This window comes from Chroicocephalus ridibundus, chromosome Z (genome assembly GCF_963924245.1).
Source record: "Chroicocephalus ridibundus chromosome Z, bChrRid1.1, whole genome shotgun sequence".
NCBI classification, from domain to species: domain Eukaryota; kingdom Metazoa; phylum Chordata; class Aves; order Charadriiformes; family Laridae; genus Chroicocephalus; species Chroicocephalus ridibundus.
Genome location: NC_086316.1, coordinates 57,496,754 through 57,513,150, shown reverse-complemented (window position 1 = coordinate 57,513,150; position 16,397 = coordinate 57,496,754). Strand labels below are relative to the sequence as shown.

The following is a 16,397-nucleotide window of genomic DNA, read 5'->3' as shown; positions in this document are numbered from 1 at the left end:
GGATAAGGAGTAATATGTAAACCCCTCATGGTCTCTCCCTTGACAGCTTGCCGGTCTTCAGAGCCTCTCCTGCGTGCTGTCAGACACTTCCTAAGCCTGCTGCCCCTCTCTCCTCTCTGAAGCATTCACTGCTCCCTTGGTAGAGACGTGCAACTTCTCGGGTCCCTCTGCCTGAATCAAACCATTTGGTGCTTCTCTTCAGAGTGATCACCAGCAAACTAGGCAATGGGGCTAACACATAAGCTATAGTCATTTGGGCTTGCGGTTGGCACCTGTGGATATGGCTCTGACAGCTAATAAATCACAGTGGGGCTGATGAGCCTCTGGCTCTTACTAGGTTCTGCAGGCATCCAACACAACAGCAGGACCTGCCCCTCAGGTTCCCCCCTGCTCCTACTGCTCACGCTGCCTTGGCTGACAGAGGAGGGAAATGCCAAGCAGCCAGGGATAGGATATGTAGAGCCTTCAGGCAAACCTGAAATTTTTCTGTACCTTCCCTCAAAGAAGCAAAAGGTTTTCTCTGAACACAAAGCTAATGCTGCTGGTCAGTGCGAGGGAGAAAGCGGCACAACCAGCTTCCCAACAGTCTTCCTTCCTGATGGCTTTGATGTGCTTCATATTTTGCTTGAGGAATTGCTATGACAGCAGGTGATGATAAGGAACTCGTTGCTGCTGAGCACTCTTTCTCCAGGTCAGTACGTGGTTGGGGCACCATGTATTCCCTCGGTGCTACTATCCTGAGATTCTTGTCCCCTATCTGGTCATGCAGACACTCCTTCCTGAGCTGTGTCCAACCCCAGGGCTAGTAGCTGGCCTCCTGCTGTGACTACTCCAACACAGGATCATGCCCTCACCCTGCTGTTTTCCAGCTCTCCTTGAGCACAGTTTATGCCATCCACATATTTGATGCATCAAGCTTCTTTATCACAGACCTCTTACAACTGTCTTTCATGGGGCGGTCCTAGTGCCAGGGCTTCTGTGCTGCAGCAAAAGCTGCTCCTCTACATCCGCCTCTGTGCTGCTGCTTGGCTAATGCTCTCCCTAGCCAGGTCTTTTTATTTCCCCCCAATAGGATAGTTACTCACTCAAAGGCTGCTTCTACCTCTTCTCAGTTCAGCAAATCATGCTCAGATGAGCTGCAACTGAGTCTTAAGACCACTAAAAGGCCCACCTTATTCCACAACATATGCTTTTTTTTCTATTTGGTAGCATTGCTGTGATTTAAGTTTGATAATGCATGTCTTTTATAACTAAGGCTATAGGACTTGCATTCATTATAGCAGCATCCTACTGTAAGCTTTTCATGCTGGGTGTGAGTGAGCCTCCTTTATATGACAAGTAATCTGACTTTTGCAAATAAGGTGCTTCCATATGGGTGGGCACGGGGTTGTGAGGACACATGAAGGCGTGATTTGCAGGTTGGCAGTGCTATCCCTGCGTCCGTTGCACAGGTTCCTGCCCAGTGAATTTGCCTTTACCCTTTACAGCTGCTGTTGTGTTCCAGCGGGTCAGGCTCTGGATGGACTGATCTGTGTGAACACTGCGGACACATTCCCCAACTGGTGGCATTCACACGGCTGCTTAAAACTCATGTTTTATGCAAGGGCACAGTTATTACATGCTTAAAGCCAGCTTTCAGCCCACATCCCCTTCTCTACAGTGGCACGTTCTCATGGTGATTAATATCATGATCAGCTTTGCTTGCTGCTGTAATAAAGCTCAAAGTTGTGAACAGACAGGCTACTTCCCTCTGCTGATAAGTGAGAACTGAAGGCACAGCCATCTCAATCTTATCATGATCTTTGGCCAGGTCTTAAACTGTTTTCTGCTATTGCCATCCAATATAAGTATTTTGAATAATGCCGACATGATGCTTGAGGTGCTCTTAATTAGGCACCAGGGGACATATATTTGAAAGATTAAACAACTGCAAACAAAGTCATACAATCATAGAATCATTTAGATTGGAAAAGACCCTTGGGATCATTGAGTCCAATCATCAATCCCACTCTACAAAGTTCTCCTACACCATATCCCCTAACACCACATCTAAATGACTCTTAAACACTTTCAGGGATGGTGACTCAACCACTCCCCCGGGCAGCCTATTCCAGTGTCTGACCACTCTTCCTTTATTCTGCACAAATACAAACACTGAAAAAAATTGCAAATTGTCTTTCAAACACAAAGAGTTGGTTTATATGATGATCCACCCTCAAAAGCATTGCTTTGTCTGCATCCACTTACCATTTGTGAATTAATAAAACAACAAAAAAACATAAATTCACAGTAACCACGGAGAGGCAGAAGAGTGATTTCCTCTCTTCAATGCCTTTTGAAGACACAATCTAATTTTTTTTTTTTTTTTTTTTTTTTTGCAAGTTAGTGTGTTCTCAGTCTTATGGCAAGTGTGAATTACGGCTGCCTCCTGATCACCCGTGCAGTTTAAATTAGAAAGACGGGTCCGCTTTGCGGCAGCTCAGGGGTGTTTGGGAGGAATGTTCCCGGACTGCAGCCCAGCTGTGAGACCGGCCTCTCCTCGCTGCTCTCCTCCGCTGGCTGCAGAGAGGTACTGCCTGCATCCCTCCTCCGACCCTCTGCTTATGCCGTCTTCAAGCATCCGCCAGCGGCGTGCTGGTGCTCCCTATTCCTCCCAGTGCCCACTAGATGACGCCTGTGATTTTAACAGGAGCTCGTAACCGTTAAGAGTGGAAGATTTCGTGGCTTTGCTCTTGATTTTCCACATTTTGTGTATATGTGTGTGTGTGTGTGGTGCAAAGAGGCCTTGAAAACAAGGAAGGCTGAAAAACATCTTCACGGCTGTACGTTGGCAAGGACTGTGAGGATGCAGAGATGCATTTTGTGCTTTCACACCCTATCTCACCTGGCTCGTGGAATACCAGACTGTAAAGAGATGTAGTTAAATAACTTCACTTTTTCTTTGGAAGGGGAAAATGCTTCAACACTACAAACACAATGACGTGACACGTACAACCTGACACCAAACTGAGGAAGAAAATGGGTAGTGGAAACCGGCAACAGCATCAGCAAACAGGTACATTACTGGTGGTCTGTGTTACAGTGCATGCCTTGTAGGTGTACGCAGCAATAAACTGAATGGAGGATGGACTCACCAGGCGGTGAAGTCCTCTAGCTGGTGATATGCCTCAGGAATGCATGCAGCAGAGCTAAGTCATTGCCTTAGGTATAGAACGGAAAAAGTCACTCTTTTTACCTTTGCTGAGTTAGCATATTCGAGTCTACAAAATAAAGACACGATTTTATTTCAGAAATGCACAGTGTAGTTAAGACCAATGGTAAATACAGATCATAAAACTAGATTGACTAACCATTGTGCATAGTTACAGCAAGTTCATTTATTTAAATTATCTTTATTGGTTTATAACAAGCAAATGCCATTTCTTCCTCTGAGAGCAGGTGCTCCTGCTTCATTTTGTTGTTTGTATTTTGAAAGCAACATTGTGAGTGTGGGTGGGGAAAATTAAAGATGTCATACAGCAACGTATTCCTAATGCCTGGGCAATACAGCCTTCAGTTTGTCAAAGGCTAAAGGTGAGATCCTGTCACTCGAACGTTGAAGTGTGTGCTGGCTGTGGTAGGAGGCTGCAGTGAGAAACACCACAAATGACGTGTGGCTCTTTGCTCTGACAGACCTGGGCCAGCCCCCGGAGCACTTCAAAAAGAGCAGGCAGAGAGGAAAGGTGGGTTTGAAACAGGAGGAATTAAGCAATCATGATAATAAATACAATAATCAGTCATGTATACCATAACTTCAAAGATGTTTTCTGAAAGATATTTCTTTCCAATATATTAGGAGGAACTGAAACTGCTTTCAGACTGACCTTCCCTGGCTTTTGTTTTTCAGCCCTGGGACTGTTGAGACTGCTAAGTCTTTATTGCCCTGCCCTGGTTTCATTGGCCATCCTCCTGGGACCTTCAGAGACACCAGTTAGGACCACTATTGGCCATTAATTGAAGGAGCAACTGTGCTGTTTCATTACCTAGGATGTCTTTTCTTCTTGGTATGTGTGAATCATACTAAAAATGCCTAAAGAGTTTTAGACAGCCTCAATTAACCCAGTTTCACCCTCTTCGCTACCAGTTATTGCTACTAATCAGCACTTCTACTGGTGTTTATAGCCTCTTCTGTACTGTGCAAAACTCCTTAATGTGAAAACAGTAACAAGCGGGCAAATTGCCCTACATTTCTCCAAACACAAAAAGTGTTTAGGCCTTCCTAGTGCATTAAGAAGTGAGAATGGGCACACATCCAGCATTTTTTCCCTTCCATAAACACATCTGAGCAGCTCAGGTCACCGCATCGTCTTATACGTTCTGAGAACCATAAAACAACCACAATACCCTTGCATTCACAGCACAGACAGGCTCCGGCATGCTACTGCTCAGAACTGTCTGAAAATCTTCCCTTCTACCCAGTGGTACGTGCCTTTCTCTGCAGAAATGCCTCAGTGAATAGAGGATTCATGAAGGCGAGGAGATGTCTAATGCATAGCCTGAATTGCTTCTCTTTGTCCTTAGTTGGGGAGAAAATGGATAGAAATCAGTGTGATGTATTAACATCTTCTCCCTGTGCTCACCGTCCTGGAAGGTGACCTGGACAAAATAATATTCCAGTCTGCAGTTGTTAAAACATGCTGGCTAGTATGTTGCCTGACACAGCAAGCTTTTTTTTTGGTTAAACAAGACCTATGAGCAAGCTTGTCAGACTTGATTTCCCCCAAAATTGTTTTTTTTTATCTTCTCCCGCAAAAGCACTTGAACGATTTTTGCCTCTGGCTAAACAGACAAGTTGAATTTCTTGATCTCAAGGTGGCATCTAAAATACAGCTGGACAACAATAAGCCTATTTGAAAAGCTTGAATTCAGTCATGCAAAGCAGGAAGCAAGTTGAGTAGTCTTTCCTTGGCTTCCAGTTCAGCACCAGAGCACCTCATGGCCGCATGCAGCCTATGGGCGATGTGGGGAAACACTCCTCTTGCTGTGCCAGGCATGAAAGATTTGGGTGCTGGGTTGGGTTTGAGGTGGAACAAGAGCTGAATAGCAGCCCTGCCTTTGGTTGGTTGTTTGTCTTCTCGTTGCCAAGCATAAGCTAGCCCAGGCATGAAAAGCCTGGTAAAGTTGCTGTACATAGGCCACACATGGTGCATAAAGCCTCTTCCAGACAGCTCTTCGTAGGGCTGTGGTGTGACTCCAGAGTTGTTTTACTGCAGAAAATGGTGTTTTGTTTAACAGAACTTCTCTGAGAAAGGAACCAGGTCCAAGGTGAAAGGACGATGAGTTCTTGTCATTGATTTTGTGACAAGCCATTATGGAAAGGATTTCTGCTGTGGAGTCGCATGAGAATGACTTATTGCTTGTCTTCTTCCTCCTTTCTGGGGCAGTCATACTTTTACTGATGTGCTTGGTGGTTCAAGTTTACATAAGAAACATGCTATTCCTCTCCAGTAGGCCTGTTCATAGCACATAAGGTAAATCCCAAATCAGTGACTAGTGAATGCAAGAGGCCATCTTGGAAATACTGATTTGGAGACCTTGTATGTGGATGTTCCTCAGCCCATCTTTCAGATCATGCCCACAAAACCTCTCCCATAACAAGCTTGTTGCTCTCTTTCTAGTTTCACCACATTCATGTCCATTCTCTCATTGAAGGTAGAAAGAAGAATAGGAGGAACGTATTCACCAACTCTAATTCGTGCTGAATGTGTTGTTATATGCTTAAGCTCTTTGAAGTCAATGGAAGCATTTGTATATAAATGTGTTATTCAGCACTGATAAGAAACACAGAACAAGGCAAACAAGAGGGGTTGCAGTGTCTGTTGCGTATCAGCTGCCTTCTGCAATGCCATTCAATCAGAAACCATTTAAAGAGGCTTTAAAAAGATTAGTTTGGTCATAAATGTCAGACATGTCCCATACAATACTTTGAAATTAGTACTATTTATAAGAGAAATTTAAGAGTTACCCTCAAATGCACAGTAACTTGGATGTGGCAGATCCCTTCCTCACCTAGTGCTGCAGAGAAAGTCTCTGTCCCCTTTTTTGCACGTTATCAAACCACAAGACCCTACCTGTGCTTCATAAAGAGAAACTTTCCTAGTGTTTACACAGGTGGGCTAGGCAAGGGAGTGTGAAGGCTGTTGGCAGCTGTGCAAAAAGCTGATGTGAAACTGTGAGAACAAGTACATTTTCAGGGTTGAACTATTTAAAATACACATTTTTTAAAGTGCAGTGCATTGAATTCCAAGCTTGCAGAAGATAAGTATAATGCTAACACAACAGGTCAGAGACTGCAGTCTGGTATTCATTGCCTCAACACAGCTCAGGGCTGGTCTTTAAACCTTCCCACAGTGTCTGCAGCCAGCGTACCTCCACCCTGGTCTGGAAGGATTACTTGGGGAGGGCGATAGCTTAGCTCACTTCCTCTGCCCTTGCAGGCCTTGGTCTTTCTGCTGAGGCTGCTGCTTATGTGATAGTCTGAACAGCTGGTGTGCAATGGGAATATTCTGGAGGAATTCAAATCGAGAACTTAGATATGGAGGGACTGCATCCCCTGCAGGCATTATTGGCGTTGCAGTGGTAGGAACTGAGTTTTGGGGGGATGTCTCTGCAAAGAGAAGGGCGAACAGTGACTTGGAGGCAGCGGGGGAAGAATGGCACCTTACAGACACCTTGAGTGTCCCAGGCTGCAGGGCTGGTGTGGGCATGGAGAGCAGCAGCAGAGGCACGGTCATTGTGTCCCAGGTGGAGAAGAAGTGGAGGCAAGCTGCACCCAAAGCTGGGCATGAGGGCTGTGCTTGGCGAGCCCTCCTATCCTCCAAGGTCCGAGGTGGACACAGGAAGGGTTAATAATCACCATCACCTCCACTTAGGGCATTCTTGAGTTTTTGTGTGTTCCGCCATTCATGTATAAAGTACAGCTCAGAGAAGGAGGCAGGCAGAGAAAATACTGGCCAGGGAGAAATGGACTGAAATGGAAATTTGCTGCCCAGAGCGGGGAACTGAATTCCTGGAACTTCCTGCAGTGGTGTGTGGTCCAGGGTGGTATTTCACCCATGTGGTTGTTCTAGTGTGCATCATTCTTCAACAGAGACCGTCTTGCAGTGAGCATTGACTGTGATGGCAAGGCCCAAGGCTGATACTCTCTGTGCTTTGTACAGTAAGAGCTTCTCAGAGGTAACATGTGGCCTTTTTTCATGGATTGGGCCTCTAATGAAACACTGATTACTGCCATGTGAGAGCTACATCTAGACTGGGCTCAGATCCATCAGAACTTGCGTGGGCTCAGGAGAGAGACACTTTTCCTTTCTGCCCCGGTTGTGGGTCCCTGTAGTTTTTCATTCCTCTGCCCAGGATCGGTCCTGGGGATTGAGGGGAGGTTATCCCTGCTCCCTGCTCAGTGGTGATTAATGATGTCATTTGTCACCCTCTGCTGCCCTGCCTGGGCTGAATATATTCCTTCTGCACAAACTGTGCTCATCTCTGAGCTCCCCGGTTGAAACAAACATGCTGTGCAAGGAAGTCTAAGTGAGGCGGCCAAAGCCACAAGAGCAATCTATCTCAGGGTCCTGGTTTAGGACTGAGGATTTCCTGGCTCCCAGTCCTGTGCTCGGGCTACAAAGATCCATTTCTCACATGGTTAGTCATATATTATCATCCTCCCTTCAAGGTGGGTGTGTGGAATGGCAGCAATTAGAGTCCCCCATTGCCTTTGCTGTTCATTTTCTGTACCCACTTGCGCTCAGGTTCACAAAAAGTTGCAAACCTCCACCTTCCGCCTTTCCCCAAGCTGTTGCGATGCAAGGAGCATCCACCCCTGGGAGAGGATGCTGAGGTATTTTTGTTCGTGACCAGCACAAAAAAATTTACTTGCTGGCCAGGTCTTCCTGAGAGTATAACTCAAATCCCGGCCAGTCCCTCCGGGCATCGCCCTGGCCCGGGGATGTGTGGGCAGGGAAGCGAGAGGTGCCCGCAGCATCCCGGCGCCTGCACCCAGCCCAGTGGGGAAGCCGGGCCTGCCTGCGCCACCCCCTCTGCGGTGTTCGCAGCGTGCGCTCGTTAGCCGCGTTGGGGCTGCTTAGTGTCAGGGCCTTTTATTGTGCCAATTCTGCTACCTTTACGGGCCCTGCTACTTAAACTAACAAAAAGTTTGTAAGGGAATAGGATATGAAACACATAAATAAAAGTATCGGGTGTCCCTAAAACATGTGTGGATTAAGCTGGTGAAAAGGTGAAATTTCTCTTCCCCGTGAGTTAATGTCTATTTTTCTTGGAAACTATACTTTGAGGGCTGTCCCCCCCTTTTGCTAAAGTGATAAAAGATACGTTTTCTTATCTGAATGCAATGACATTTTAAAAGGCTCCCTTTGTTATTTCTAAACCTGCATGTCAACAGTTATACCTCTTATACAATTTTCTTCATATTTACTTAATATAACTCTACATTGTGTTGATATAAAACTAGACAGCATACTTTTAACTTCTCAGTACTTTTGTTGGATGAAAATCTTTACAATGCCAGACTAATCTTTCATGACTGACAGCATATTGGCATGGCATGACAATTTAAATCCACGTTGGAATATGTTAATCCATCACCTGGCATTATGATACTTTTTTTACTTCTGGCTTCTAGACGCTGTAATTTTTGTTTCAAGCTGAGTGTTTTTAAAGGTCAGGTGTCTCACTTCTAACTCTTCTTTACAAAAGAGTTTTGAAACTGTTTATTCCTAGATATCAGGAACACATTCTCAAATTAAAAAAGAAGAAAAACCCTTTGGACATAACTTTTCTTTTTCTAGCCCTTGTTAGGTAACTTAGTCTGTTAATGATTTACTCTGTGAGTTTGAACTAAAAAGGTTTATTCTATGGCCGTAAGGATGAAAAAAAATGGATTGTTACTTTCTGCTAAATATAAAAAGGGCAACTTTCTCAGAAAAAAACCCACACTGAGATCAGCTATATTTAGTGCAAAGTGAGGGAGACACTTTGCACACTGACATGGAAAGAGGAACTAAATTAAAATTAAAATTCCTTCAGAAACATTTTTTTCATCAGTAACCATCAACAGAAATTATGTCTGGCATTCTGCAAAACTGTACCTGGGAATCTTGATCCTGATAGCAAGACCCTTTCCTCATTTGCTAGAAGACAACAAAGACGTCACCAGCTTTGTTTTATTTTTCACTTGCTTACAAAATATCACACTTTCTGCTCTTCTGTGGCCATCTGAATAGAGAGTTTGCTAGTTGGATCTATCCATCTCTTTAAATCTCCTTCTGATGTTGCGTATGATGGTCCACTGACTGGCACACCTTGTCATGAGCGGCACAGTGAATAAGCGGTGGTCACAATGGGACAACAGGTTTAGGCTGTGACTAAAACTGAGCAGAAAAAGCAGCCAGAAGTGGTAATGAATGTTACGTGGCAGAAGCAGAAGGAAAATCCTGTGACATGTGCATTGATGCCAGACTTCATTGAAGGGCTGACTCACCCGCTGTTCTCCAAGACCACTTGTCCTGGGTCCTGACTGAGCTCCTGGAAAAGGAGCAGCCATACCGAGACCCTGCTACATTACTATGAGAAAGAGCAATGCCAGGAATTTGCTCTCTCCTCTTTCTTCACTGTGAAGATTCCCAGTGCTGGGATACAGCACTAGTACTAGCTTTGAAGAAGAAAGTCAGCTGAAAATCACCACTAAGTAGGCTCTTTCTGATTGAAACATGGTCGCACAATTAGAGAAGAAGATGGACTGAAAACACTTAAAAGGGAAAATATTATGTAGCAATCAACAAAGGTGAATACAAAAAGAAAAATGAGAAGAATAGAGTTGTTCCTTTCCTCTACAACAGTAAAAAGGAAGAAAGGGGAAAAAAATACAGCTGTTCAGGGAAGGTTATTAGGTAAGTTTCCATGCTGTGAGCTGTCTAAAGATGAAGTCAGAGTGTTATCAGGGTTTGTTTTGACTATAGACAGTATGAACTTTACTCACCAATATAATCATGGAAAGCAATTTGTGCGTGTCACTTTTACTCACCCATTTTCAAGGATAATGAGTTCCTGCTGGATTAGTCTGCACTACAATTTCTGCTACCACTGTTGACTGAAAACAAACGAAAGAGAAGTTAAAATCATGCTATCTTTAGCCAAACTGGAAAAACACTACCAAAAGCGGCTAATCCTGGCTTTGAGGGTCCAGTTAAAGGCTACATGTGAACTGAACCACAGCTGGGAAAACCTGCCTGCCTCTGTGCCACACTTCAGAGTGGTAGTCTTTGACCCTTAAATGGCTGACCCTTATAGCTGGGTAATGAACTTGGTACAGTTCAATGGCTTTAATGCCTCAATGACAGACATTCTTGCTTCTGGTTTAAGATGTTCTAGGTACTAAGCTTGCAAATAGCCCAGGGAACTCAATTAGCCAGGCGAACACAAGCTGTGGTTTTTTGATGGCTGGTATTATAGAGGAAAATGAGTTCTAGTCAGGTGAACAGAGAACGAGTCAGAAGTTTCTATTTTCTCATTGGTAATGTACCTGGAAAGGAGCAGGAAGGGGTATGCATAGTCAGGCAGGAGGAGAAGGGCCAGAGAGGATGGGAAATGAGAGCAGAGATGACTTAATATGATTTCAGGTGTCATAAAATAAATTCTACGTCAATAAAATGTTCCAAAGCAGTGACATGCAAGCATCGCAGCTGGAGACTGGAAGGACCTCTCAGATGATGGAGGCCATCCCCCTGAAAAGTCACAGCCATGATTTAGGACATATCAGATGTGCAGCCAGAGGGTAATTAGCAGCGAATAGCTCTCTGCAGCCATACTAAGAAACCACTGTAGTCAATGTCTGTTGAACTTAACAGCACTCGATGCTGCAAGAGAGGCCTGAACAACCTCAGCTTTCCTGGCTTGTCAGCTTTGGAGGGTGTTTAACAGGTCATTCATTACAGCAGTGGATTAGTGGGGGATGAAAAATGTATCATTTCAATTCTTCTCTCCCAGCAGCAAGCAACTGATGCCATGGCATGTTAAACATGTTTATTCAAGCAAACTCCATTCCATTTACTTTTGCTGAATAAGAGCAAGTTCACTGTTGCAATATATAAATGTTGCCAACGTACTGACTGCTCAAAAAGAAATGGGTATTGTTGGCTGCGATTGAATGGCTGCTCAACACAGCAGTGAAAGCACACAGAGCTGTGGCAAAGGTCTTACCAGTAATGGGCTTTCAGAAGCCATTCTCGAGTTCTCCTTTCCAGCCGCCTCTGTTACAGAGGCAGTGGCATTTACAGTAGTAATCAGCAAAGTGACCACCCACCTAAAACCTGGTTCAGCTGGGAGCGTCCAACCAGGGAACCTAAGAGTCCAGTGGTAATTCAGCGAAGAGCCATGACTTGCTGTGAATTCTTCTTCATTACTTATTTCAAAGGAGTTTTGAGGGTAGGCAATTATATGACTCCTGAGCATGCTGCACAAAAGCAGGCCAGTGGCTAAGTCGTTGCTCAGGGGGCAAACCTGAAACAACTCACTCCGTCAGCTCACTCAATAAAGCACAGGCTGTTCCAGCTCTGTTGAAGACAGCTTTTTTGCTGTCCTCCTCTTACTTTTGCCTCGTTTGGGCTGTGGTTGCAGTTGCAGCATGGTATAACGCTGGTTTTGAGCCAATACGACAATATTTATTCATAACTAGCACAGAATTTGCCCCAAGAAACACCTCAGAAATAAAATATGTTTTCTGTAAACAGAGGTAATATAATATTACAGACTCTTTAAAAAATCAGTTATACCAAAAGCTGCTCAGGTAATTTACAGATGACTTTTTGCAACCAACTCTATTCGTTCTCACATTTCCAGTTCACTCTGTATTTCTCTTTTTCATCAGTGACTTTGCAAAATATTCCAGCTAACTCCATCCATGGTGCCCACCACACCTGGACCACTGGAAATGCACAATTTATAAATCTGTGCCAGTGTCCGTTGAATATGTCAAGTCCATGTGGATCTCCTGGAGATTAGCCCTCAGAAACCCTAGTTCTGTATGAAGCATCTGGATCACCAGTTATTTGCGTTTTGCTAGTGGAAAATACAATGATTATCTTTGTATCTTGGAAAACCTCCTCTAAGATATGTATATTAGTAATTATTTCAATTATGTTTTATAGCAAGGAACAAGTGAAGTGATAGGAAACGTGAGATGGAGAGCATCTTCAAGATGGCTCCTATGATGGCATTGACACCTTGATCACTTCTGCTCAGATGGTGTTGATGAAGGTGTTGAGATGGTGAGACTGAACGCTTGGCTCTTCGTGGGCTGATGTCACCAGGACTGTATTGCTTCTCCTTTCATTGTAAAATGGGGGGAAAAAATCCCACCAAAAAAAAAAAATTATGCCTATGCTTGCTAATGAGAAGGAAAGGCCATGGCATTTAGGGCGCTTTTTGTGCATGCAAAAATTTGGACTCTCAAGTCCCTGTAAGAATGAAAAAAACCCTGAAACTGCAGACATGTACCTGGTATCAAATGAAGCGTGCTTATAATAAAAGTCACGACCTTCAGTGCAGGCAGGAAGAGCCTTGGTAATCCTTCACCAGAACTTTCAGGACTCCCTAGACTAATGAGGTCCATCAATACACTGCTTGGAGCTTTTGCCAAGCTTTGCCTGAGCTGTGTTTATAGGGCTGAAAGCCTCCTGGCAGAGGACGTGCAGGATGGCCGATGCCCTGAGCTCCGGCCCCACAGACATGTGAGGAGTCCTGCTGCCAGAGAAGGCCTGCTGTCAGGAGATGTGGTGGGCACAATGGTCCCAATAGTCACTGCCCTTCTGCAGTCGCTGGGCCTGATGTTCATCACTTAAGGGGAAAAAATAGGAGGGAAGGCAGGGGTGACAGGCAGGAGCTGAAGAAGAGCATGAGACAGGAGTGACAGTGAGAAAGGAGGATGGAGCAAAGAGGAGGGAAGGACAGGAAGCCCGAGGAGCCATGTGGCTCTGACACGAAGAGCTGTAACAACCTGGACCCAGGTTCAGGGCCGAGTCCTGCCAGGCATACTCTGGGTGGGTCATCCTCTTACCCTCAAGACATGCAACAGAAACCGGGCGACATCCAGCAGCGTCAGTCAGGAGCTCCACATCTTTTCAGCTGGTTTCCTGGTTGGAAAGAGAAGTAAATGGTCCTTTGAAGGAAATGAATGGCTTTCCCAACTTGGCATCCCTTCAGCCTCCCAGAGCTTCCATATGACATCTCTGGAAGCAGATGAAGAGGCACCACAGACTACATGGATGGAAAATGAACGCCATCCCTAAGCAAAGATTTTGCTCCCTAAAGGAAGAGGTGCCAGCAACTTCATGGAGTCCATAGTGACAACCTCATTGCTACTAGCTGGGTCTGGGCAGTGCACAGGCATAATAATGAAGACCATTGGCATTAACTACTGAGGCAAATTGCTATTTAAGTAGGTTACCTCTTTAAAGAAATATTATTTTAATTTTCGTTCATTTCTAATTTTTCCATAGCCTGAAACGACACAGATTTCTTTTCAAGTAGATTCTCTTTCTGTCTGACCAAACCCACCATTTCTCAATAAAAGATGGACGTGGTCAAACTTGCCTCTGTAGATGTCTGGCTCGCTTCTTCTGGGCTCTTTTCACTTTTTCAAGAGCCTTCACAGCATTTATGTACACTGGAGACATGAAAAGAGTGGGCGAGGTGTTTGGTATGGGAGAGAGTTCCCTTGCAGAGCAACTGGGATGTGAGGAGTCAGTGTGTTTAAGGAAGCCCAGAATGATGGAGCTCACACAGTGAAAGTGATACTTAAGTGCTGCATTTCTTTCTAAACTAATGAGTTGGGTAACAGTTTCTGTTGTTACCATTTAAATATTTGGATTGTTCAAGGCTGTTTGATGTTCAGACATGGAGAAGGAACAATACAGGACAGGAAATAACATTATCAAATGTATTTCTCAGACTTTGATGCTGTGGCAGAAAAGCTTATAAATGATCTATGGTTCATTGAACCTTTTCCAATACTACTTGTAACTTTTAATGACTACGAAGTGTACTTCATGGGCTTCAAAATGAAAATTGCTGAAAAGGAAATTCCTTGTTTTGGAAGGGAAGGAAAGTCTTAGTTCCACAGGGAGTCTCATAAACTGAAGTGAGACAATACAGAGAGAAGATCGTACAATTGTTTGTATGGCTGAATGTGTATTATATTTCTCAGAAGTATTGGCTTCTTTCAGTCTGGAATAGCTTAACTTTTAGGACATTGGTGCAACAAATGTACAAAGTTATACACTCACTGAAAATCTCTTTCCCTATAAAATGCCTGAAAAAGAAATAGAGTGTTGAATATTTTATTATTCAATATTAATATTTAACATTTATCTTTCAGAAGTCACATTCAGATAAATAAGCTATATGTTACATATAGAGTCCCCATGGAAGAAAAGAAGATGTTTAAAGTCCTTATTGAGACAGAGTTTTCTGCTGACAAGTGATTAAGTCATTCCGTCAAAAAGATTTCTTGGTCTTGGCTCTAGACATGATACCATAAAAAGCCAGTCACCTTATCTTGAGGACTTTTTTTCCCCTCTCGACTTGCACTGGAGCACAACCTTGTCAACACATGAGTTTACATCATTAGCATGGGTGTTTGGTTTCCTGAAACATAACAGAAGAGAGTGCTGTCGACGGGAGAACAGGGAACGAGGGGTGAAGGCAAGGGATGGATTCTATGTGATGTGCTGAAACAGAAATGCAAACAAGAGGAGAGCCAGCTTACTCCACATGGCAAAACCATGTGTTTATGTTCCTGCCCAATCAGCTGGTGATCATGTCTCTTTATTTATCCATTTAGGTCAAAAGGTACTTGGCATGTCTCTGAAAGAGTGTACGGATGCAGGTTCTACTTGGTAGTATGTGTTTCGCATTTGTTTAGTTCGCTTTTCAGAATATTAGTATAAGAAAAAGGAATGTGCACTTTCAGAATATTAGTATAAGAAAAAAGAATGTTCTTAATAGACAAATTTCACTACCCAGTATAGTATGTGCTAGTTAAAAACTGTCCTAATTCTCTTAAGCTGCTTTCTGGAGTCTCCCTCTCAAGGCTGACATCTCTTGCTTGCATAAGTCACCTTCACTTATCTAAAGGGACAAGAATTTATTCCATTTGATCTCACTGCAAAATCTGGCCTTTAAGGCTGCTCCTCAGCCATTATTAGTAGCACTTAGTTATATGGGCAGCCAGATCACTAACTGCTGCTCTTTTTTTCTGCCAGGTCCGTATTTCAGTTTTGGTATTTCAGTTGTGAATTTGATATAACCTACACTTCCTTCATTGTTTCTTGCTTGTGATTGACATTCCACCACAGGCAACATCCTCCTGGGATCCTTCAACTCCTTTGACCACGTCTAGCAATACAGCAGGGTGAGTGAGAGAGCAAGCCCTTTCAATTCTCATTGATTTCTCCCCTTTCCCATTTGGTGATACACAGTTACAGTTTCAAGCATTAATTACCAGGACACATTTGTGAAACAGGCAGGCACAACCATGTATTACGTGTACCAGCTAGGTAAGTATATGACACACATTATGTAGTGGTATACATTGCTTCTTTTTATTGTAGCTGGACAAACACTGTGAAAAATCCCTTCTACAATGATGTACTCAACTGCTAAATTGATTCTGCTTTAGCTATGCCAAACTTGTTTCTTTTTGTGTGATTTTTTCTTTCCCAGGGATATTCTGTTCATTAGATTTTATTGGCACTTGTGTAGGTGTGGAGAAAACTGTATACATAAATATTTGCTGAAACTGAATTTTGAATACCCAGAAGTACTTGTGTGAGTTGTAAGTGCTGGATCATTCAACTCCTAAGTGCCAAAGCCTCAGGAGTGTCTGTCTGGCACCCTGTGTGGTTCAAGGGAAGGCAATGTTTGCAAAAGCAGCTCAAAGCCAATCTTTCATCGCCTTGGTACTTAGGCTACTGATTGCCAATATGATCCTGAAAAGGAAAATGATCATCGGGCTACTAGACCCTCCAGTCATCTAGTATCTGAAATCCTTTCTGCTCTTTCCCATTGCAGTCAAATCAAAAGGCTAAGAAAAGGCACGAGAGAACTCCTTGAACTTGTGGCAACTCCTGTTAGGATCCAGCTACGCCACTTGGAAGTGTTTATTTTGCTGTGTGTGCTTTTCTCCCTGGAAGCTTGTCAAGTGGCAAAGTGGGATCCTTGTTTTCCAGGATAAATATTTTTGGGCTGATAAAATTAAATACTATCACTCACTTCCCTTCCAGAACATTAATAGCATGAACAGTTTTTCCAACACAGGATTTTGATGGGAAGATACTTTGTCCGTCACT

The 16,397-nt window shown here is 43.8% G+C and overlaps 1 long non-coding RNA gene across 1 annotated transcript in view; it reads left to right on the top strand.

Annotated features, from left to right (window-relative positions):
- Nucleotides 1–2,720: 2,720 nt before the first annotated feature.
- The window catches only part of LOC134508995 (uncharacterized), a 54,697-nt gene continuing 41,020 nt past the window's right edge, over nucleotides 2,721–16,397 (top strand). Inside the window, exons 1-2 of the long non-coding RNA XR_010069202.1 lie at nucleotides 2,721–3,055; nucleotides 3,887–4,043. This is a non-coding gene — a long non-coding RNA (uncharacterized LOC134508995). The remainder of the gene's footprint in view (nucleotides 3,056–3,886; nucleotides 4,044–16,397) is intronic.